General features: G+C 42.3%; 1 protein-coding gene across 3 annotated transcripts in view; it reads left to right on the top strand.

The window, feature by feature from the left end:
* The first annotated feature begins 17,917 nt into the window (after positions 1–17,917).
* DGKI (diacylglycerol kinase iota) overlaps positions 17,918–23,502 on the top strand; it is a 269,247-nt gene continuing 263,662 nt past the window's right edge. Inside the window, exon 1 of one of the 3 annotated variants that reach the window (XM_069763213.1) lies at positions 17,918–18,091. The gene's annotated coding sequence lies outside the window, so the exon portion shown is untranslated. The remainder of the gene's footprint in view (positions 18,092–23,502) is intronic. The other 2 variants (XM_069763211.1, XM_069763212.1) reach the window with 2 other exon arrangements.

Below are 23,502 nucleotides of genomic sequence, written 5' to 3'. Positions count from 1 at the left end.
CATTCTGGCCCTTTACCTCTATGAGTTGTAAACTCGGGGCCGTACTGCTCGGTATCCTGTCCCAGGTCCTGTCCCAGGTCCTGTCTCCGGTGCATCGCTCTGTCCTTCGATCACTTTCCTTCCTCTGCTCTGGATCTCACGATCCACTGTCTCGGTCTCCTCCCACGTCGTGCGGCTCGGCTCACTTTTCAGACCCTAAGGTGCACACTGGGTCTTGTCTGACTCACTACCAGGAAGTCCTCTCTGATCTTGCTGCATAGTCCCTCCCTCTCTGGGCTAGTCCCAACTCTTAAGTCTATCCATACCTACTCACTATCTGTTGCTGGGCAGAGCTCCACTCAGCTTCTTGTTGAGCTATTGATTGTGTAAAGCTCATTGTAACACACTGAGGTCAAATGTCTTTCAGAATGCCTGTAATTACTGGTCTACAACTCCCAGAATGCTCTCTGTAACCAATGTGCAAGTATTTGTCCATTTTACACACGGATCAGGCATATTTTGAATTCTCCTGTTCACACTGATTTTTCGGGAAAATTCGCAAATCTAATGTCCCTTCTAATGCTCTACAGTCTCCCCAATCCAAAGAACATAATAATCGTAATATGTAAAAAATGAAAAATATACTTACACCCATGGCCAAAAGTGTTGGCACCCTTGAAATTGTCCCAGAAAATTAAGTATTTCTCTCTGAGAGGCCCGCAAGTAGTTTAACTATTGCAGTCCAGGAAGGGCTTCCTGCATCTTAGTATCTTTCAAATTAATGTGTGTTTCATGCAGCTCCAACCTCCAAATGGACTATGGTAAATGCCACAAGTATGTTGAGACAATAAATAACTGTGATATTATACATGCAGGAAATATTGCAGGTCTAGTTTGAACTTCATTAAATGCATGTCTTAGAATAAACACTAGGTGGCGGTACAGGAGCAGCTATGAGAATCACAGGCACCACACAGCAGATTTGTAGAGAACAGTTGTACTAGTATACAGCATCTACTCACAGGGAAAATCTCACCATCCAAAAGGTTCAATAAAATATATGGTTATATAAAAGTTACGTATTCTTATATAATATAATGTTTCATTTTTTATATGTTTCCTAAATATCAATTTCTGAATTACATGTTTAAATTCTAGATAGGTATCACTGTATATAAGGGCAGTATTATAGTAGTTATATTCTTGTACATAGGAGCAGTATTATAGTAGTTATATTCTTGTACATAGGGGCAGTATTATAGTAGTTATATTCTTGTACATAGGGGCAGTATTATAGTAGTTATATTCTTGTACATAGGAGCAGTATTATAGTAGTTATATTCTTGTACATGGGGCAGTATTATAGTAGTTATATTCTTGTACATAGGAGCAGTATTATAGTAGTTATATTCTTGTACATAGGGGCAGTATTATAGTAGTTATATTCTTGTACATAGGAGCAGTATTATAGTAGTTATATTCTTGTACATAGGGGCAGTATTATAGTAGTTATATTCTTGTACATAGGGGCAGTATTATAGTAGTTATATTCTTGTACATAGGGGCAGTATTATAGTAGTTATATTCTTGTACATAGGGGCAGTATTATAGTAGTTATATTCTTGTACATAGGGGCAGTATTATAGTAGTTATATTCTTGTACATAGGGGCAGTATTATAGTAGTTATATTCTTGTACATAGGAGCAGTATTATAGTAGTTATATTCTTTTACATGGGGCAGTATTATAGTAGTTGTATTCTTGTACATAGAGGCAGTATTATAGTAGTTATATTCTTGTACATAGGGGCAGTATTATAGTAGTTATATTCTTTTACATGGGGCAGTATTATAGTAGTTATATTCTTGTACATAGGAGCAGTATTATAGTAGTTATATTCTTGTACATGGGGCAGTATTATAGTAGTTATATTCTTGTACATAGGAGCAGTATTATAGTAGTTATATTCTTGCACATAGGGGCAGTATTATAGTAGTTATATTCTTGTACATAGGGGCAGTATTATAGTAATTATATTCTTGTACATAGGAGCAGTATTATAGTAGTTATATTCTTTTACATGGGGCAGTATTATAGTAGTTGTATTCTTGTACATAGAGGCAGTATTATAGTAGTTATATTCTTGTACATAGGGGCAGTATTATAGTAGTTATATTCTTTTACATGGGGCAGTATTATAGTAGTTGTATTCTTGTACATAGAGGCAGTATTATAGTAGTTATATTCTTGTACATAGGGGCAATATTATAGTAGTTATATTCTTGTACATAGGGGCAGTATTATAGTAGTTATATTCTTGTACATAGGAGCAGTATTATAGTAGTTATATTCTTGTACATAGGGGGCAGTATTATAGTAGTTGTATTCTTGTACATAGAGGCAGTATTATAGTAGTTATATTCTTGTACATAGGGGGCAGTATTATAGTAGTTACATTCTTGTACATAGGAGCAGTATTATAGTAGTTATATTCTTGTACATAGGAGCAGTATTATAGTAGTTATATTCTTGTACATAGGGGGCAGTATTATAGTGGTTATATTCTTGTACATAGGGGCAGTATTATAGTAGTTATATTCTTGTACATAGGAGCAGTATTATAGTAGTTATATTCTTGTACATAGGGGCAGTATTATAGTAGTTATATTCTTGTACATAGGAGCAGTATTATAGTAGTTATATTCTTGTATATAGGGGGCAGTATAATAGTAGTTATATTCTTGTACATAGGAGCAGTATTATAGTAGTTATATTCTTGTACATAGGGGGCAGTATTATAGTAGTTATATTATTGTACATAGGGGGCAGTATTATAGTAGTTATATTCTTGTACATAGGGGCAGTATTATAGTAGTTATATTCTTGTACATAGGGGTAGTATTATAGTAGTTATATTCTTGTACATAGGGGCAGTATTATAGTAGTTATATTCTTGTACATAGGGGCAGTATTATAGTAGTTATATTCTTGTACATAGGGGTAGTATTATAGTAGTTATATTCTTGTACATAGGGGCAGTATTATAGTAGTTATATTCTTGTACATAGGGGTAGTATTATAGTAGTTATATTCTTGTACATAGGGGCAGTATTATAGTAGTTATATTCTTGTACATAGGGGCAGTATTATAGTAGTTATATTCTTGTACATAGGGGTAGTATTATAGTAGTTATATTCTTGTACATAGGGGCAGTATTATAGTAGTTATATTCTTGTACATAGGGGGCAGTATTATAGTAGTTATATTCTTGTACATAGGGGCAGTATTATAGTAGTTATATTCTTGTACATAGGGGTAGTATTATAGTAGTTATATTCTTGTACATAGGGGCAGTATTATAGCATTTATGGTCATAATAAACTTGTACTCCATGTAGAAAGAATTATAATATCTTGAATGCACATTGTTAAAATCACCTATATTCCTTATGTCCTTTGAAAGTCTTTAAGGATTTAATATCTTCCTCTAAAGATAGGACAGCTCAGAGTGTGTCTGACTTTTCTTATGTCTTTGAATCAGCTGCTGGAAAGAGCCAAGGCGCACCTTTGTTATTTACACTGTGACATCTACCTGGTCTTTGTCTACTTAGTAACAGTGGCGCTGTGTGTGTTTCAGTCTTGTCACATTCACTTCAAATTGACAACTTTGCAAAACCATGAACCTTCATTACTATGTAGACTTGCGCATGCGGATGGCACAGAAACATTGAACATGAGCGCCACGTTCATTTTTCCACAGAAGATCAGCAGGAATGTTAAGAGTCAACTCCCTCTTATTCTGTACTCATGCCCTGTCCTTATGAAAGAACAGCAGGACATTTTTCATTTTTTTGCCCTGTTAGGACACAAGAGCATGCAGTCTTCTAACAGGTGTACCCAAACAGCAAACCTGGCAGATGGCATTGGAATCCTGTCTACCGTCGCAACCTATAGGCACCTCGGGATCACGTTTTGAGTGACAGTTCATCTGTCAAAACCCTTAGATGCTACGATTCTTATTGACCATGGCATTTAAGGAGTTAAATAGCTGGAATCAGAATATCTGTAGTAATTATAATCCATGGGGTTATCTGATAGGATGATAGGAAGTTTTCAGTTTCCCTGTAGCGCCACCAGAGGGGAAATGAAGAATTACACAATTCACAATTCCAATCGCTTTATTTTAACCACTGTTGTTATCTGATAGCGGTATTTTGGGGGGTAATCCCAGAGTGGTGTCAGTTTTTCTGATACCAAAAAGGAAAAGGTAAAGTAAAATGAAGTAAAATAAAAGAAAGTAAAGCAAAAAAAAAAAGCAAATAGACTTTCCATCACCCCCCCCCCCCCAAAAAAAAAAAAAGTGTTTCCATCACCTTTCTTTTTTCCATATCCTAAAATAGGAAAAAAAAAAAAAGCACATTTGGTATCATAAAGAAAAAAATAACAAAATACCAAAATTTCCATTCCTCTGTCTCTGAATCTCCCCTTAATAAAAAATACAATAAAAACTATTCAAAACGTTGTCTATATCTGAATATGGCGCAAACAACAACATCAGCTCGAAGCACAAAAAGAATAAAAAATAAAAAAAGTTATGGGTTTCTGAAAATGGAGACACAGAATTTTTTTTTAACTACTATAATATATTAAAAAAAATAGATTACGGTAGTTTTGTATCGTTGTTATCCGGCACAATGAATATAATAAAAAATAATAAATAATGAAATAAAAGAAAAACTAAAGCCACAAAATTTCAGAATTGGCTTTTTTCACCATTTCACATGTTTTGGATTTTTTTTTTTCAGTACATTCTATTATAAAATGTCATTCAAAATTTCAACTCACCCCTGAAAAAAAAAAGAGCCCTCATATGGATATACCAACCGTACAAAAGAAAAATTATGGCTAGTAGGGGAAGAAAAAAGCAAGAGGGCAAAAATGAACATTTTTGGTCGCAATGTATTACATTTTACAGAGTTCACCTACAGGTGACAAAAAGGAGTTCTATTATACAGGTGCTAGGAAACTTCTCGGTTCTACCTGCTGCACAATACCCTGCCCCTGCTTGCTACAGAGTGATCTATTTCAAGTGTTTATTTCTGGTAATGTTGATGATTATGGCTTACAGCCAATGAAAACCCAAAAGTCACTATCTCAGTAAATTAGAATACGTTATAACACCAGCTTGAAAAATGATTGTAAAATCCGAAATGTTGTCTTACTGAAATGTATGTTCAGTAAATGCCCTCAGTACTTGGTCGGGGCTCCTTTTGCATTAATTACTGCATCAATGTGGCGTGGCATCTAGGCGATCAGCCTGTGGCGCTGCTGAGGGGTTATGGAAGCCCAGGTTGCTTTGATAGCAGCCTTCAGCTCGTCTGCATTGTTGGGTCTGGTGTCTCATCTTCCTCTTGACAATACTCCATAGATTCTCTATGGGGTTAAGGTCAGGTGAGTTTGCTGCCAATCAAGCACAGTGATACTGTTGTTTGTACACCAGGTATTGGTACTTTTGGCAGTGTGGACAGGGGCCAAGTCCTGATGGAGAATGACATTTCCATCTCCAAAAAGCTTGTCGGCAGAGGGAAGCATGAAGTGCTGTAAAATGTCCTGGTAGACGACTGCGCTGACTTTGGTCTTGATAAAACACAGTGGACCTTCACCAGCAGATGACATGGCTCCACAAACCATCATTGATTGTGGAGACTTCACACCAGACCTCCAGCAGCTTGGATTGTGGCCTCCACTCTTCCTCCAGACTCCGGGACCTTGATTTTCAGATGAAATGCAAAATTTACTTTCATCTGAAAACAACACCTTGGACCACTGACAACAGTCCGGTTCTTATTCTCCTTGGCCCAGGTGAGACGCTTCTGGCGTTGTCTATTGGTCATGAGTGGCTGACACAAGCAATGTGACACTTGTAGTCCATGTCCTGGACACGTCTGTGTGGTGAAGCAATGACTCCAGCAGCAGTCCACTCCTTGTGAATCTCTCCCACATTATTGAATGGTCTTTTCTTAACAATCCTTTCCAGGCTGCGGTTATCCCGGTTGCTTGTGCACCTTTTTCTACCACACTTTTTCCTTCCACTCAACTTTCTATTAATGTGCTTGGATCCATCACTCTGGGAACAGCAGCTTCTTTACCAATGACCTTTTGTAGCCTACCCTACTTGTGTAGTGTCAATGACTGCCTTCTGGACATATGTGATGTCAGCAGTCTTCCCCATGATTGTGGAGCTACTGAAACAGACTAAGGGACCTTTATAAACTCTTAGGAGCCTTTGCAGGTGTTTTTTGTTAATTTTTCTAACTTACTGAGATAATGACTTTTGGGTTTTCATTGGCTGTAAGCCGTAATCATCAACATTAACATAAACACGTGAAATAGATCACTCTGTGTGTAATGACTATATAATATATGAGTTTCACTTTTTGTATTGATGAACTGAAATAAATTCACTTTTTGATGATATTCTAATTTTGTGAGGAGCACCTGCATATTTAAAAAATTTTGGAGGCTGTTTTTTCACGATCTTTATTAAAAAAAAACATCATTATTAACGTTCCAATTCTCATCAAGGCCACCGGGGCTATTTTAGACTTTCTGTCTTGGAGAGTTTTCAGGGACCTCCTTATCATCAGAGGCAGGATTACAATGACAGGTAACACCCCTGTACACAGCTGATAACACAGGACCCACCATTCACAATAGGTGATGTCACAGCTCCCCTCCTCCTCCTGTATAATGAGTGATATCACCTCTATATACAGTAGATAACACAGGACCCACCATTCACAATAGATGATGTCACAGCTCACCTCCTCCTCCTGTACAATGAGTGATAACACCTCTATGTACAGTAGATAACACAGGACCCACCATTCACAATAGGTGATATCACAGCTCACCTCCTCCTTCTCCTGTACAATAACTGATAACACCTCTATGTACAGTAGATAACACAGGACCCACCATTCACAATGGGTGATGTCACAGCTCACCTCCTCCTTCTCCTGTACAATGACTGATAACACCTCTATGTACAGTAGATAACACAGGATCCATCATTCCCAATAGGTGATGTCACAGCTCACCTCCTCCTCCTGTACAATGACTGATAACACCTCTATATACAGTAGATAACACAGGATCCACCATTCACAATAGTTGATGTCACAGCTCACCTCCTCCTCCTTCTATACAATGACTTATAACACCTCTATATAGAGTAGATAACACACGGTCCACCATTCACAATAGGTGATGTCACAGCTCACCTCCTCCTCCTGTACAATGACTGATAACACCTCTATATACAGTAGATAACACAGGATCCATCATTCCCAATAGGTGATGTCACAGCTCACCTCCTCCTCCTGTACAATGACTGATAACACCTCTATATACAGTAGATAACACAGGATCGACCATTTACAATAGGTGATGTCACAGCTCACCTCCTCCTCCTGTACAATGACTGATAACACCTCTATATACAGTAGATAACACAGGATCCACCATTCACAATAGGTGATTTCACAGCTCACCTCCTCCTCCTGTACAATGACTGATAACACCTCTATACACAGTAGATAACACAGGATCCACCATTCACAATATATGATGTCACAGCTCACCTCCTCCTCCTGTACAATGACTGATAACACCTCTATATACAGTAGATAACACAGGATCCACCATTCACAATAGGTGATGTCACAGCTCACCTCCTCCTCCTGTACAATGACTGATAACACCTCTATATACAGTAGATAACACAGGATCCACCATTCCCAATAGGTGATATCACAGCTCACCTCCTCCTCCGGTATAATGACTGATAACACCTCTATATACAGTAGATAACACATGATCCACCATTCACAATAGGTGATGTCACAGCTCACCTCCTCCTCCTGTACAATGACTGATAACACCTCTACATACAGTAGATAACACATGATCCACCATTCACAATATGTGATGTCACAGCTCACCTCCTCCTCCTGTACAATGACTGATAACACCTCTATATACAGTAGATAACACAGGATCCACCATTTACAATAGGTGATGTCACAGCTCACCTCCTCCTCCTGTACAATGACTGATAACACCTCTATATACAGTAGATAACACAGGATCCACCATTTACAATAGGTGATGTCACAGCTCACCTCCTCCTCCTGTACAATGACTGATAACACCTCTATACACAGTAGATAACACAGGATCCACCATTCACAATATATGATGTCACAGCTCACCTCCTCCTCCTGTACAATGACTGATAACACCTCTATATACAGTAGATAACACAGGATCCACCATTCACAATAGGTGATGTCACAGCTCACCTCCTCCTCCTCTTTCTCTACAATGACGGAAAACAATTTTCGCAACAGTGACTTTTTGTTAAAAATAGGCACGAAAATGATGAATTTTTGCTTAAAATTCATGGACTATCTGAATTGTTGAATAATAAAAAAGAGGCAAATAATAATAAAGAATATAATAATTCAAGACAGGACCAGGTGTTATTGAAAAAAATGTCAGTTTTTCTTATTGTTAAATAAACATTATTATAAAAAAAAAAACACGAGTTGTTTTTTTTTTTTTAATTTTTAAACACAAAAACCCAAATTAAACAATTTTTTGACGATGGCTCCTCTGTAAAGCGGAAAAGTGCAAGTCTCATGGGGTGTTGAATACTTCTGAAAAGTCTGCGTTGTTTGCGGTGCTCATGTGTTTATTCTTAGGGGTTGAATACTTTCGTTATGTCTATGTATAGAATGTTCCAAGGGTCGGAAGGTGGCTCAGGACTGACCATACTGGGGATGTTAGGCAGCACGGCGGCGCTCCTGGGCTCTGGGAGACAGAGGGTTAATGGCTAATGAAGGGGGTGTGAGTAGTGTGGGCAGTAAGTGGTCAATGTACAGAAATAATAATGAAAAGGATCCTGTGCAGGAGTGGGTGCTGCCGGGGGAGGGGGGCACACGGGTGACAGCTCAGGGGTGACAGTGGGTCCTGAGGGGGCGTCAGTCACTAATGAGGGACGTGGGGGCTGAGAAGTGGGGGGGGCTGCTGTAGAATGCTGGAGGCCTGGGGACTGTCTCACTGCTGCCACCTGGTGGGCGAGAAAATGGCGACAAGTCAGATCAGGAAAAACAGGACAAATCATTGACTTCTATGGGGGAGAAGAGAAGAAGGCGTCTATGATGGATGATGGGGATGTGGTGTATAATGATGGATGATGAGGATGTATATAATGATGGATGATGGGGATGTATATAATGATGGATGATGGGGATGTATTGTATAGTGGATGATGGGGATGTAGTATATGATGGATGATGGGAATGTAGTTTATAATGCATGATGGGTATGGAGTGTATAATGATGGATGATGAGGATGTATATAATGATGGATGATGGGGATGTGGTGTATAATGATGGATGATGGGGATGTAGTGTATAATGGATGATGGGGATGTAGTATATGATGGATGATGGGGATGTAGTGTATAATGGATGATGGGGATGTAGTATATGATGGATGATGGGGATGTAGTATATAATGGATGATGGGGATGTAGTATATGATGGATGATGGGGATGTAGTGTATAATGGATGATGGGGATGGAGTGTATAATGATGGATGATGGGAATGTAGTATATAATGGATGATGGGGATGTATATAATGATGGATGATGGGGATGTAGTGTATAATGGATGATGGGGATGTATATAATGATGGATGATGGAGATGTAGTGTATAGTGGATGATGGAGATGTAGTGTATAATGGATGGTGGGGATGTAGTGTATAGTGGATGATGGAGATGTAGTGTATAGTGGATTATGGGGATGTAGTGTATAATGGATGGTGGGGATGTAGTGTATAGTGGATTATGGGGATGTAGTGTATAGTGGATGATGGGGATGGAGTGTATAGTGGATGATGGAGATGTAGTGTATAGTGGATGATGGAGATGTAGTGTATAGTGGATGATGGGGATGTAGTGTATAGCGGATGATGGAGATGTAGTGTATAGTGGATTATGGGGATGTAGTGTATAATGGATGGTGGGGATGTAGTGTATAGTGGATGATGGAGATGTAGTGTATAGTGGATGATGGGGATGTAGTGTATAGCGGATGATGGGGATGGAGTGTATAATGATGGATGATGGGGATGTAGTATATAATGGATGGTGGGGATGTAGTGTATAGTGGATGATGGAGATGTAGTGTATAGTGGATGATGGAGATGTAGTGTATAGTGGATGATGGAGATGTAGTGTATAGTGGATGATGGGGATGTAGTGTATAGTGGATGATGGAGATGTAGTGTATAGTGGATGATGGGGATGTAGTGTATAGCGGATGATGGGGATGGAGTGTATAATGATGGATGATGGGGATGTAGTATATAATGGATGGTGGGGATGTAGTGTATAGTGGATGATGGAGATGTAGTGTATAGTGGATGATGGAGATGTAGTGTATAGTGGATGATGGGGATGGAGTGTATAATGGATGGTGGGGATGTAGTGTATAGTGGATGATGGGGATGGATTGTATAGTGGATGATGGGGATGGAGTGTATAGTGGATGATGGGGATGGAGTGTATAGTGGATGATGGGGATGTAGTGTATAATGAAGAATGATGGAGATGTAGTGTATAGTGGATGATGGGGATGGAGTGTATAATGGATGATGGAGATGTAGTGTATAGTGGATGATGGGGATGGAGTGTATAGTGGATGATGGGGATGGAGTGTATAGTGGATGATGGGAATGTAGTGTATAATGAAGAATGATGGAGATGTAGTGTATAGTGGATGATGGGGATGGAGTGTATAATGGATGATGGGGATGTAGTGTATAGTGGATGATGGGGATGGAGTGTATAATGGATGGTGGGGATGTAGTGTATAGTGGATGATGGGGATGTAGTATATAATGGATGGTGGGGATGTAGTGTATAATGAAGAATGATATAGTGGATGATGGGGATGTAGTATATAATGGATGATGGGGATGTAGTATATGATGGATGATGGGGATGTAGTGTATAATGGATGATGGGGATGTATATAATGATGGATGATGGGGATGTAGTGTATAATGGATGATGGGGATGTATATAATGATGGATGATGGAGATGTAGTGTATAGTGGATGATGGAGATGTAGTGTATAGTGGATTATGGGGATGTAGTGTATAATGGATGGTGGGGATGTAGTGTATAGTGGATGATGGAGATGTAGTGTATAGTGGATTATGGGGATGTAGTGTATAGTGGATTATGGGGATGGAGTGTATAGTGGATGATGGGGATGGAGTGTATAGTGGATGATGGAGATGTAGTGTATAGTGGATTATGGAGATGTAGTGTATAGTGGATGATGGGGATGTAGTGTATAGTGGATGATGGGGATGTAGTGTATACTGGATGATGGAGATGTAGTGTATAGTGGATGATGGGGATGTAGTGTATAGCGGATGATGGGGATGGAGTGTATAATGATGGATGATGGGGATGTAGTATATAATGGATGGTGGGGATGTAGTGTATAGTGGATGATGGAGATGTAGTGTATAGTGGATGATGGGGATGTAGTGTATAGTGGATGATGGAGATGTAGTGTATAGTGGATGATGGGGATGGAGTGTATAATGGATGATGGAGATGTAGTGTATAGTGGATGATGGGGATGGAGTGTATAGTGGATGATGGGGATGGAGTGTATAGTGGATGATGGGGATGGAGTGTATAGTGGATGATGGGGATGGAGTGTATAGTGGATGATGGGGATGGAGTGTATAGTGGATGATGGGGATGTAGTGTATAATGAAGAATGATGGAGATGTAGTGTATAGTGGATGATGGGGATGGAGTGTATAGTGGATGATGGGGATGGAGTGTATAGTGGATGATGGGAATGTAGTGTATAATGATGGATGGTGGATGATGGGGATGGAGTGTATAGTGGATGATGGGGATGTAGTGTATAATGAAGAATGATGGAGATGTAGTGTATAGTGGATGATGGAGATGTAGTGTATAGTGGATGATGGGGATGTAGTGTATAGTGGATGATGGGGATGTAGTGTATAGTGGATGATGGGGATGTAGTGTATAGTGGATGATGGAGATGTAGTGTATAGTGGATGATTGGGATGGAGTGTATAATGATGGATGGTGGATGGTGGGGATGTAGTGTATAGTGGATGATGGGGATGGAGTGTATAATGATGGATGGTGGATGATGGGGATGGAGTGTATAGTGGATGATGGGGATGGAGTGTATAGTGGATGATGGGGATGGAGTGTATAATGATGGATGGTGGGGATGGAGTGTATAGTGGATGATGGGGATGGAGTGTATAGTGGATGATGGAGATGTAGTGCATAGTGGATGATGGGGATGGAGTGTGTAATGATGGATGGTGGATGATGGGGATGTAGTGCATAGTGGATGATGGGGATGGAGTGTGTAATGATGGATGGTGGATGATGGGGATGGAGTGTATAGTGGATGATGGGGATGTAGTGTGTAATGATGGATGGTGGATGATGGGGATGTAGTGCATAGTGGATGATGGGGATGGAGTGTATAATGATGGATGGTGGATGATGGGGATGGAGTGTATAGTGGATGATGGGGATGGAGTGTATAGTGGATGATGGGGATGGAGTGTATAATGATGGATGGTGGGGATGGAGTGTATAGTGGATGATGGGGATGGAGTGTATAGTGGATGATGGAGATGTAGTGCATAGTGGATGATGGGGATGGAGTGTGTAATGATGGATGGTGGATGATGGGGATGTAGTGCATAGTGGATGATGGGGATGGAGTGTGTAATGATGGATGGTGGATGATGGGGATGGAGTGTATAGTGGATGATGGGGATGGAGTGTGTAATGATGGATGGTGGATGATGGGGATGGAGTGTATAATGATGGATGGTGGGGATGGAGTGTATAGTGGATGATGGGGATGTAGTGCATAGTGGATGATGGGGATGGAGTGTGTAATGATGGATGGTGGATGATGGGGATGTAGTGCATAGTGGATGATGGGGATGGAGTGTGTAATGATGGATGGTGGATGATGGGGATGGAGTGTATAGTGGATGATGGGGATGTAGTGCATAGTGGATGATGGGGATGGAGTGTGTAATGATGGATGGTGGATGATGGGGATGGAGTGTATAATGAAGAATGATGGAGATGTAGTGTATAGTGGATGATGGGGATGGAGTGTATAATGGATGATGGAGATGTAGTGTATAGTGGATGATGGGGATGGAGTGTATAGTGGATGATGGGAATGTAGTGTATAATGATGGATGGTGGATGATGGGGATGGAGTGTATGGTGGATGATGGGGATGGAGTGTATAATGGATGATAGGGATGTAGTGTATAGTGGATGATGGGGATGGAGTGTATAGTGGATGGTGGGGATGTAGTGTATAGTGGATGATGGGGATGTAGTATATAATGGATGGTGGGGATGTAGTGTATAATGAAGAATGATATAGTGGATGATGGGGATGGAGTGTATAGTGGATGATGGGGATGTAGTGTATAATGAAGAATGATGGAGATGTAGTGTATAGTGGATGATGGACATGGAGTGTATAATGGATGATGGAGATGTAGTGTATAGTGGATGATGGGGATGTAGTGTATAGTGGATGATGGGGATGTAGTGTATAGTGGATGATGGGGATGTAGTGTATAGTGGATGATGGAGATGTAGTGTATAGTGGATGATTGGGATGGAGTGTATAATGATGGATGGTGGATGGTGGGGATGGAGTGTATAGTGGATGATGGGGATGGAGTGTATAGTGGATGATGGGGATGGAGTGTATAATGATGGATGGTGGGGATGGAGTGTATAGTGGATGATGGGGATGGAGTGTATAGTGGATGGTGGGCATGGAGTGTATAGTGGATGATGGGGATGGAGTGTATAATGATGGATGGTGGATGATGGGAATGGAGTGTATAGTGGATGATGGGGATGGAGTGTATAGTGGATGATGGGGATGGAGTGTATAATGATGGATGGTGGGGATGGAGTGTATAGTGGATGATGGGGATGGAGTGTATAGTGGATGATGGAGATGTAGTGCATAGTGGATGATGGGGATGGAGTGTGTAATGATGGATGGTGGATGATGGGGATGTAGTGCATAGTGGATGATGGGGATGGAGTGTATAATGATGGATGGTGGATGATGGGGATGGAGTGTATAGTGGATGATGGGGATGGAGTGTATAGTGGATGATGGGGATGGAGTGTATAATGATGGATGGTGGGGATGGAGTGTATAGTGGATGATGGGGATGGAGTGTATAGTGGATGATGGAGATGTAGTGCATAGTGGATGATGGGGATGGAGTGTGTAATGATGGATGGTGGATGATGGGGATGTAGTGCATAGTGGATGATGGGGATGGAGTGTGTAATGATGGATGGTGGATGATGGGGATGGAGTGTGTAATGATGGATGGTGGATGATGGGGATGGAGTGTATAGTGGATGATGGGGATGTAGTGTGTAATGATGGATGGTGGATGATGGGGATGTAGTGCATAGTGGATGATGGGGATGGAGTGTATAATGATGGATGGTGGATGATGGGGATGGAGTGTATAGTGGATGATGGGGATGGAGTGTATAGTGGATGATGGGGATGGAGTGTATAATGATGGATGGTGGGGATGGAGTGTATAGTGGATGATGGGGATGGAGTGTATAGTGGATGATGGAGATGTAGTGCATAGTGGATGATGGGGATGGAGTGTGTAATGATGGATGGTGGATGATGGGGATGTAGTGCATAGTGGATGATGGGGATGGAGTGTGTAATGATGGATGGTGGATGATGGGGATGGAGTGTATAGTGGATGATGGGGATGGAGTGTGTAATGATGGATGGTGGATGATGGGGATGGAGTGTATAATGATGGATGGTGGGGATGGAGTGTATAGTGGATGATGGGGATGGAGTGTATAATGATGGATGGTGGAGATGTAGTGTATATTGGATGGTGGGGATGGAGTGTATAGTGGATGATGGGGATGTAGTGCATAGTGGATGATGGGGATGGAGTGTGTAATGATGGATGGTGGATGATGGGGATGTAGTGCATAGTGGATGATGGGGATGGAGTGTGTAATGATGGATGGTGGATGATGGGGATGGAGTGTATAGTGGATGATGGGGATGTAGTGCATAGTGGATGATGGGGATGGAGTGTGTAATGATGGATGGTGGATGATGGGGATGGAGTGTATAATGATGGATGGTGGGGATGTAGTGTATAGTGGATGGTGGGGATGGAGTGTGTAATGATGGATGGTGGATGATGGGGATGGAGTGTATAGTGGATGATGGGGATGGAGTGTGTAATGATGGATGGTGGATGATGGGGATGTAGTGTATAGCGGATGATGGGGATGGAGTGTATAATGGTGGATGGTGGGGATGTAGTGTATAGTGGATGGTGGGGATGGAGTGTATAGTGGATGATGGAGATGTAGTGTATAGTGGATGATGGGGATGGAGTGTATAGTGGATGATGGAGATGTAGTGTATAGTGGATGATGGGGATGGAGTGTATAGTGGATGATGGAGATGTAGTGTATAGTGGATGATGGGGATGGAGTGTATAATGGATGGTGGGGATGGAGTGTATAGTGGATGATGGAGATGTAGTGTATAGTGGATGATGGGGATGTAGTGTATAGTGGATGATGGGGATGGAGTGTATAGTGGATGATGGGGATGGAGTGTATAATGATGGATGGTGGATAATGGGGATGGAGTGTATAGTGGATGGTGGGGATGGAGTGTATAGTGGATGATGGAGATGTAGTGCATAGTGGATGATGGGGATGGAGTGTATAGTGGATGATGGGGATGGAGTGTGTAATGATGGATGGTGGATGATGGGGATGGAGTGTATGGTGGATGATGGGGATGGAGTGTATAGTGGATGATGGGGATGGAGTGTGTAATGATGGATGGTGGATGATGGGGATGTAGTGTATAATGATGGATGGTGGATGATGGGGATGGAGTGTATGGTGGATGATGGGGATGTAGTGTATAGTGGATGATGGGGATGGAGTGTGTAATGATGGAAGGTGGATGATGGGGATGTAGTGTATAGTGGATGATGGGGATGTAGTGTGTAATGATGGATGGTGGATGATGGGGATGTAGTGTATAGTGGATGATGGGGATGTAGTGTATAATGATGGATGGTGGATGATGGGGATTGAGTGTATGGTGGATGATGGGGATGGAGTGTATAGTGGATGATGGGGATGGAGTGTGTAATGATGGATGGTGGATGATGGGGATGTAGTGTATAGTGGATGATGGGGATGGAGTGTGTAATGATGGATGGTGGATGATGGGGATGTAGTGTATAGTGGATGATGGGGATGTAGTGTGTAATGATGGAAGGTGGATGATGGGGATGTAGTGTATAGTGGATGATGGGGATGGAGTGTATAATGATGGATGGTGGGGATGGAGTGTATAGTGGATGAAGGGGATGGAGTGTGTAATGATGGATGGTGGATGATGGGGATGTAGTGTATAGTGGATGATGGGGATGGAGTGTGTAATGATGGATGGTGGATGATGGGGATGTAGTGTATAGTGGATGATGGGGATGGAGTGTGTAATGATGGAAGGTGGATGATGGGGATGTAGTGTATAGTGGATGATGGGGATGTAGTGTATAATGATGGATGGTGGATGATGGGGATGGAGTGTATGGTGGATGATGGGGATGGAGTGTATAATGATGGATGGTGGATGATGGGGATGGAGTGTATGGTGGATGATGGGGATGGAGTGTATAGTGGATGATGGGGATGGAGTGTATAGTGGATGATGGGGATGGAGTGTATAGTGGATGATGGGGATGGAGTGTGTAATGATGGATGATGGGGATGTAGTGTGTAATGATGGATGATGGGGATGGAGTGTATAGTGGATGATGGGGATGGAGTGTATAGTGGATGATGGGGATGGAGTGTATAATGATGGATGGTGGATGATGGGGATGGAGTGTATGGTGGATGATGGGGATGGAGTGTATAGTGGATGATGGGGATGGAGTGTATAGTGGATGATGGGGATGGAGTGTGTAATGATGGATGATGGGGATGTAGTGTGTAATGATGGATGATGGGGATGGAGTGTATAGTGGATGATGGGGATGGAGTGTATAGTGGATGATGGGGATGGAGTGTATAATGATGGATGGTGGATGATGGGGATGGAGTGTATGGTGGATGATAGGGATGTAGTGTATAGTGGATGATGGGGATGGAGTGTATAGTGGATGATGGGGATGGAGTGTATAGTGGATGATGGGGATGGAGTGTGTAATGATGGATGGTGGATGATGGGGATGGAGTGTATGGTGGATGATGGGGATGTAGTGTATAGTGGATGATGGGGATGGAGTGTATAGTGGATGATGGGGATGGAGTGTATAATGATGGATGGTGGATGATGGGGATGGAGTGTATGGTGGATGATGGGGATGTAGTGTATAGTGGATGATGGGGATGGAGTGTATAGTGGATGATGGGGATGGAGTGTATAGTGGATGATGGGGATGGAGTGTGTAATGATGGATGGTGGATGATGGGGTAGTGTGTGATTTCCAGTGACTGGTGGGCGGGCCAGTGTGGAGCAAGAGGCGGGGCGGAGTAGTGCGCGGTGATTGGTCAGGGAGGAGTTTCCCACAATGCCCGGCTCTCTTCCCCCCATGGATGCTGCAGCGGCGCCTCCTCCATTTGCAGCGCCTGGGAGCGGAGCGGAGACTGCGCCCGGGACCCCCCGCTCAGCCCCGGGGCCGCCACAGACATGAACCCGCCGCCCGACGGAACCCAGAGCAGGGACAGCGGCTGCCGGGGAGCGGAGGGAGGGCAGGAGGCGGCGGCGGAGGAGTCCGCGGAGCAGGAGCCGGGGAGCGGACACAGGGACAGGGAGGAGTCGGTGGAGGAGAAGCTCCGGCACCTGACCTTCCGGAAACAGGTGTCCTACAGGTGAGAGCACGGGTATATATACTGTATATACAGGGGAGAGAACGGGGTATATATATACAGGGGAGAGGACGGGGGTATATATACTGTATATACAGGGGAGAGAACGGGGTATATATATACAGGGGAGAGCACGGGTATATATACTGTATATACAGGGGAGAGGACGGGTGTATATATATATACAGGGGAGAGGACGGGTGTATATATACTGTATATACAGGGGAGAGAACGGGTGTATATATATACAGGGGAGAGCACGGGTATATATACTGTATATACAGGGGAGAGGACGGGTGTATATATATATACAGGGGAGAGGACGGGTGTATATATATATACAGGGGAGAGGACGGGTGTATATATATACAGGGGAGAGCACGGGTATATATACTGTATATACAGGGGAGAGGACGGGTGTATATATATATACAGGGGAGAGGACGGGTGTATATATATATACAGGGGAGAGAACGGGTGTATATATATACAGGGGAGAGCACGGGTATATATACTGTATATACAGGGGAGAGGACGGGTGTATATATATATACAGGGGAGAGGACGGGTGTATATATATATACAGGGGAGAGGACGGGGTATATATATATATACAGGGGAGAGGACGGGTGTATATATATATATACAGGGGAGAGGACGGGTGTATATATATACAGGGGAGAGGACGGGGTATATATATACAGGGGAGAGGACGGGGTATATATATATATATATACAGGGGAGAGGACGGGGTATATATATATATACAGGGGAGAGGACGGGTGTATATATATATACAGGGGAGAGGACGGGGTATATATATATATACAGGGGAGAGGACGGGGTATATATATATATACAGGGGAGAGGACAGGGTATATATATATATACAGGGGAGAGGACAGGGTATATATATACAGGGGAGAGGACGGGGTATATATATATATACAGGGGAGAGGACGGGGTATATATATACAGGGGAGAGGACGGGTGTATATATATACAGGGGAGAGGACGGGGTATATGTATATATACAGGGGAGAGGACGGGGTATATATATACAGGGGAGAGGACGGGTGTATATATATATACAGGGGAGAGGACGGGTGTATATATATACAGGGGAGAGGACGGGTATATATATATATACAGGGGAGAGGACGGGGTATATATATACAGGGGAGAGGACGGGGTATATATATATATACAGGGGAGAGGACGGGGTATATATATACAGGGGAGAGGACGGGTGTATATATATACAGGGGAGAGGACGGGGTATATGTATATATACAGGGGAGAGGACGGGGTATATATATACAGGGGAGAGGACGGGTGTATATATATATACAGGGGAGAGGACGGGTGTATATATATACAGGGGAGAGGACGGGGTATATATATATATATACAGGGGAGAGGACGGGGTATATATATACAGGGGAGAGGACGGGTGTATATATATATACAGGGGAGAGGACGGGTGTATATATATACAGGGGAGAGGACGGGGTATATATATTGTATATACAGGGGAGAGGACGGGTGTATATATATATATACAGGGGAGAGGACGGTGTATATATATATATACAGGGGAGAGGACGGGTATATATACTGTATATACAGGGGAGAGGACGGGGTATATATATACAGGTGAGAGGACGGGTGTATATATATATACAGGGGAGAGGACGGGAGTATATATATATATACAGGGGAGAGGACGGGTGTATATATATATACAGGGGAGAGGACGGGGTATATATATATACAGTGGGGCAAAAAAGTATTTAGTCAGTCAGCAATAGTGCAAGTTCCACCACTTAAAAAGATGAGAGGCGTCTGTAATTTACATCATAGGTAGACCTCAACTATGGGAGACAAACTGAGAAAAAAAAATCCAGAAAATCACATTGTCTGTTTTTTTATCATTTTTTTTGCATATTATGGTGGAAAATAAGTATTTGGTCAGAAACAAACAATCAAGATTTCTGGCTCTCACAGACCTGTAACTTCTTTTTTTAAGAGTCTCCTCTTTCCTCCACTCATTACCTGTAGTAATGGCACCTGTTTAAACTTGTTATCAGTATAAAAAGACACCTGTGCACACCCTCAAACAGTCTGACTCCAAACTCCACTATGGTGAAGACCAAAGAGCTGTCAAAGGACATCAGAAACAAAATTGTAGCCCTGCACCAGGCTGGGAAGACTGAATCTGCAATAGCCAACCAGCTTAGAGTGAAGAAATCAACAGTGGGAGCAATAATTAGAAAATGGAAGACATACAAGACCACTGATAATCTCCCTCGATCTGGGGCTCCATGCAAAATCCCACCCCGTGGGGTCAGAATGATCACAAGAACGGTGAGCAAAAATCCCAGAACCACGCGGGGGGACCTAGTGAATGAACTGCAGAGAGCTGGGACCAATGTAACAAGGCCTACCATAAGTAACACACTACGCCACCATGGACTCAGATCCTGCAGTGCCAGACGTGTCCCACTGCTTAAGGCAGTACATGTTCGGGCCCGTCTGAAGTTTGCTAGAGGATTTGGATGATCCAGAGGAGGTTTGGGAGAATGTCCTATGGTCTGATGAAACCAAACTGGAACTGTTTGGTAGAAACACAACTTGTCGTGTTTGGAGGAAAAAGAATACTGAGTTGCATCCATCAAACACCATACCTACTGTAAAGCATGGTGGTGGAAACATCATGCTTTGGGGCTGTTTCTCTGCAAAGGGGCCAGGACAACTGATCCGGGTACATGAAAGAATGAATGGTGCCATGTATCGTGAGATTTTGAGTGCAAACCTCCTTCCATCAGCAAGGGCATTGAAGATGAAACGTGGCTGGGTCTTTCAACATGACAATGATCCAAAGCACACTGCCAGGGCAACGAAGGAGTGGCTTCGTAAGAAGCATTTCAAGGTCCTGGAGTGGCCTAGCCAGTCTCCAGATCTCAACCCTATAGAAAACCTTTTGGAGGGAGTTGAAAGTCCTTGTTGCCAAGCGAAAAGCCAAAAACATCACTGCTCTAGAGGAGATCTGCATGGAGGAATGGGCCAACATACCAACAACAGTGTGTGGCAACCTTGTGAAGACTTACAGAAAACGTTTGACCTCTGTCATTGCCAACAAAGGATATATTACAAAGTATTGAGATGAAATTTTGTTTCTGACCAAATACTTATTTTCCACCATAATATGCAAATAAAATGTTAAAAAAACAGACAATGTGATTTTCTGGATTTTTTTTTCTCATTTTGTCTCCCATAGTTGAGGTCTACCTATGATGTAAATTGCAGACGCCTCTCATCTTTTTAAGTGGTGGAACTTGCACTATTGCTGACTGACTAAATACTTTTTTGCCCCACTGTATATACAGGGGAGAGGACGGGTGTATATATATACAGGGGAGAGGACGGGGTATATATATATATACAGGAGAGAGGACGGGTGTATATATATACAGGGGAGAGGACGGGGTATATATATATATACAGGGGAGAGGACGGGGTATATATATACAGGGGAGAGGACGGGGTATATATATACAGGGGAGAGGACGGGTGTATATATATATATACAGGGGAGAGGACGGGTGTATATATATACAGGGGAGAGGACGGGGTATATATATATATACAGGGGAGAGGACGGGGTATATATATACAGGGGAGAGGACGGGGTATATATATATATACAGGGGAGAGGACGGGGTATATATATACAGGTGAGAGGACGGGTGTATATATATACAGGGGAGAGGACGGGTGTATATATATACAGGGGAGAGGACGGGTGTATATATATATACAGGGGAGAGGACGGGTGTATATATATACAGGGGAGAGGACGGGGTATATATATATACAGGGGAGAGGACGGGGTATATATATACAGGGGAGAGGACGGGTGTATATATATATATACAGGGGAGAGGACGGGTGTATATATATATATATATATATATATATATACACACAGGTGAGAGGATGGGGTATATATATATATACAGGTGAGAGCACGGGGTATATATATATACAGGTGAGAGGACGGGTATATATATTTATACAGGTGAGAGGACGGTGTTTATATACTGTATATACAGAGGAGAGCACGGGGTATATATATACAGGTGAGAGGACGGGGATATATATATATATACAGGTGAGAGCACGGGGGTATATATATATACAGGTGAGAGGACGGGGTATATATACTGTATGTACAGAGGAGAGCACGGGGGTATATATATACAGGTGAGAGGACGGGGTATATATATATACAGGTGAGAGGACGGGGATATATTTATATACAGGTGAGAGCACGGGGTATATATACTGTATGTACAGAGGAGAGCACGGGGGTATATATATACAGGTGAGAGGACGGGATATATATATATACAGGTGAGAGCACGGGGGTATATATATATACAGGTGAGAGGACGGGGTATATATATATATACAGGTGAGAGCACGGGGGTATATATATATACAGGTGAGAGGACGGGGTATATATATATACAGGTGAGAGCACGGGGGTATATATATACAGGTGAGAGGACGGGGTATATATATATACAGGTGAGAGCACGGGGGTATATATATATACAGGTGAGAGGACGGGTGTATATATATATACAGGTGAGAGGACGGGGTATATATACTGTATATACAGAGGAGAGCACGGGGGTATATATATACAGGTGAGAGGACGGGGTATATATATACAGGTGAGAGGACGGGGTATATATATATACAGGTGAGAGCACGGGGTATATATACTGTATATACAGAGGAGAGCACGGGTATATATATATACAGGGGAGAGGACGGGGTATATATATACAGAGGAGAGGACGGGGTATATATATATATACAGGGGAGAGGACGGGGTATATATACTGTATATACAGAGGAGAGGACGGGTATATATATATACAGGGGAGAGGACGGGGTATATATATACAGAGGAGAGGACGGGGTATATATATATATACAGGGGAGAGGATGGAGTATATATATATACAGGTGAGAGGACGGGGTATATATATACATGTGAGAGGACGGGGTATATATACTGTATATACAGAGGAGAGCACGGGTATATATATATACAGGGGAGAGGACGGGGTATATATATACAGAGGAGAGGACGGGGTATATATATATATACAGGGGAGAGGACGGGGTATATATACTGTATATACAGAGGAGAGGACGGGTATATATATATACAGGGGAGAGGACGGGGTATATATATACAGAGGAGAGGACGGGGTATATATATATACAGGTGAGAGGACGGGGTATATATACTGTATATACAGAGGAGAGCACGGGTATATATATATACAGGGGAGAGGACGGGGTATATATATACAGAGGAGAGCACGGGGGTATAT

The sequence above is a fragment of the Ranitomeya imitator genome, chromosome 4 (genome assembly GCF_032444005.1).
Source record: "Ranitomeya imitator isolate aRanImi1 chromosome 4, aRanImi1.pri, whole genome shotgun sequence".
In the NCBI taxonomy this organism is placed as follows: Eukaryota; Metazoa; Chordata; class Amphibia; order Anura; family Dendrobatidae; genus Ranitomeya; species Ranitomeya imitator.
This window is presented reverse-complemented; position numbering and strand designations above follow the sequence as displayed.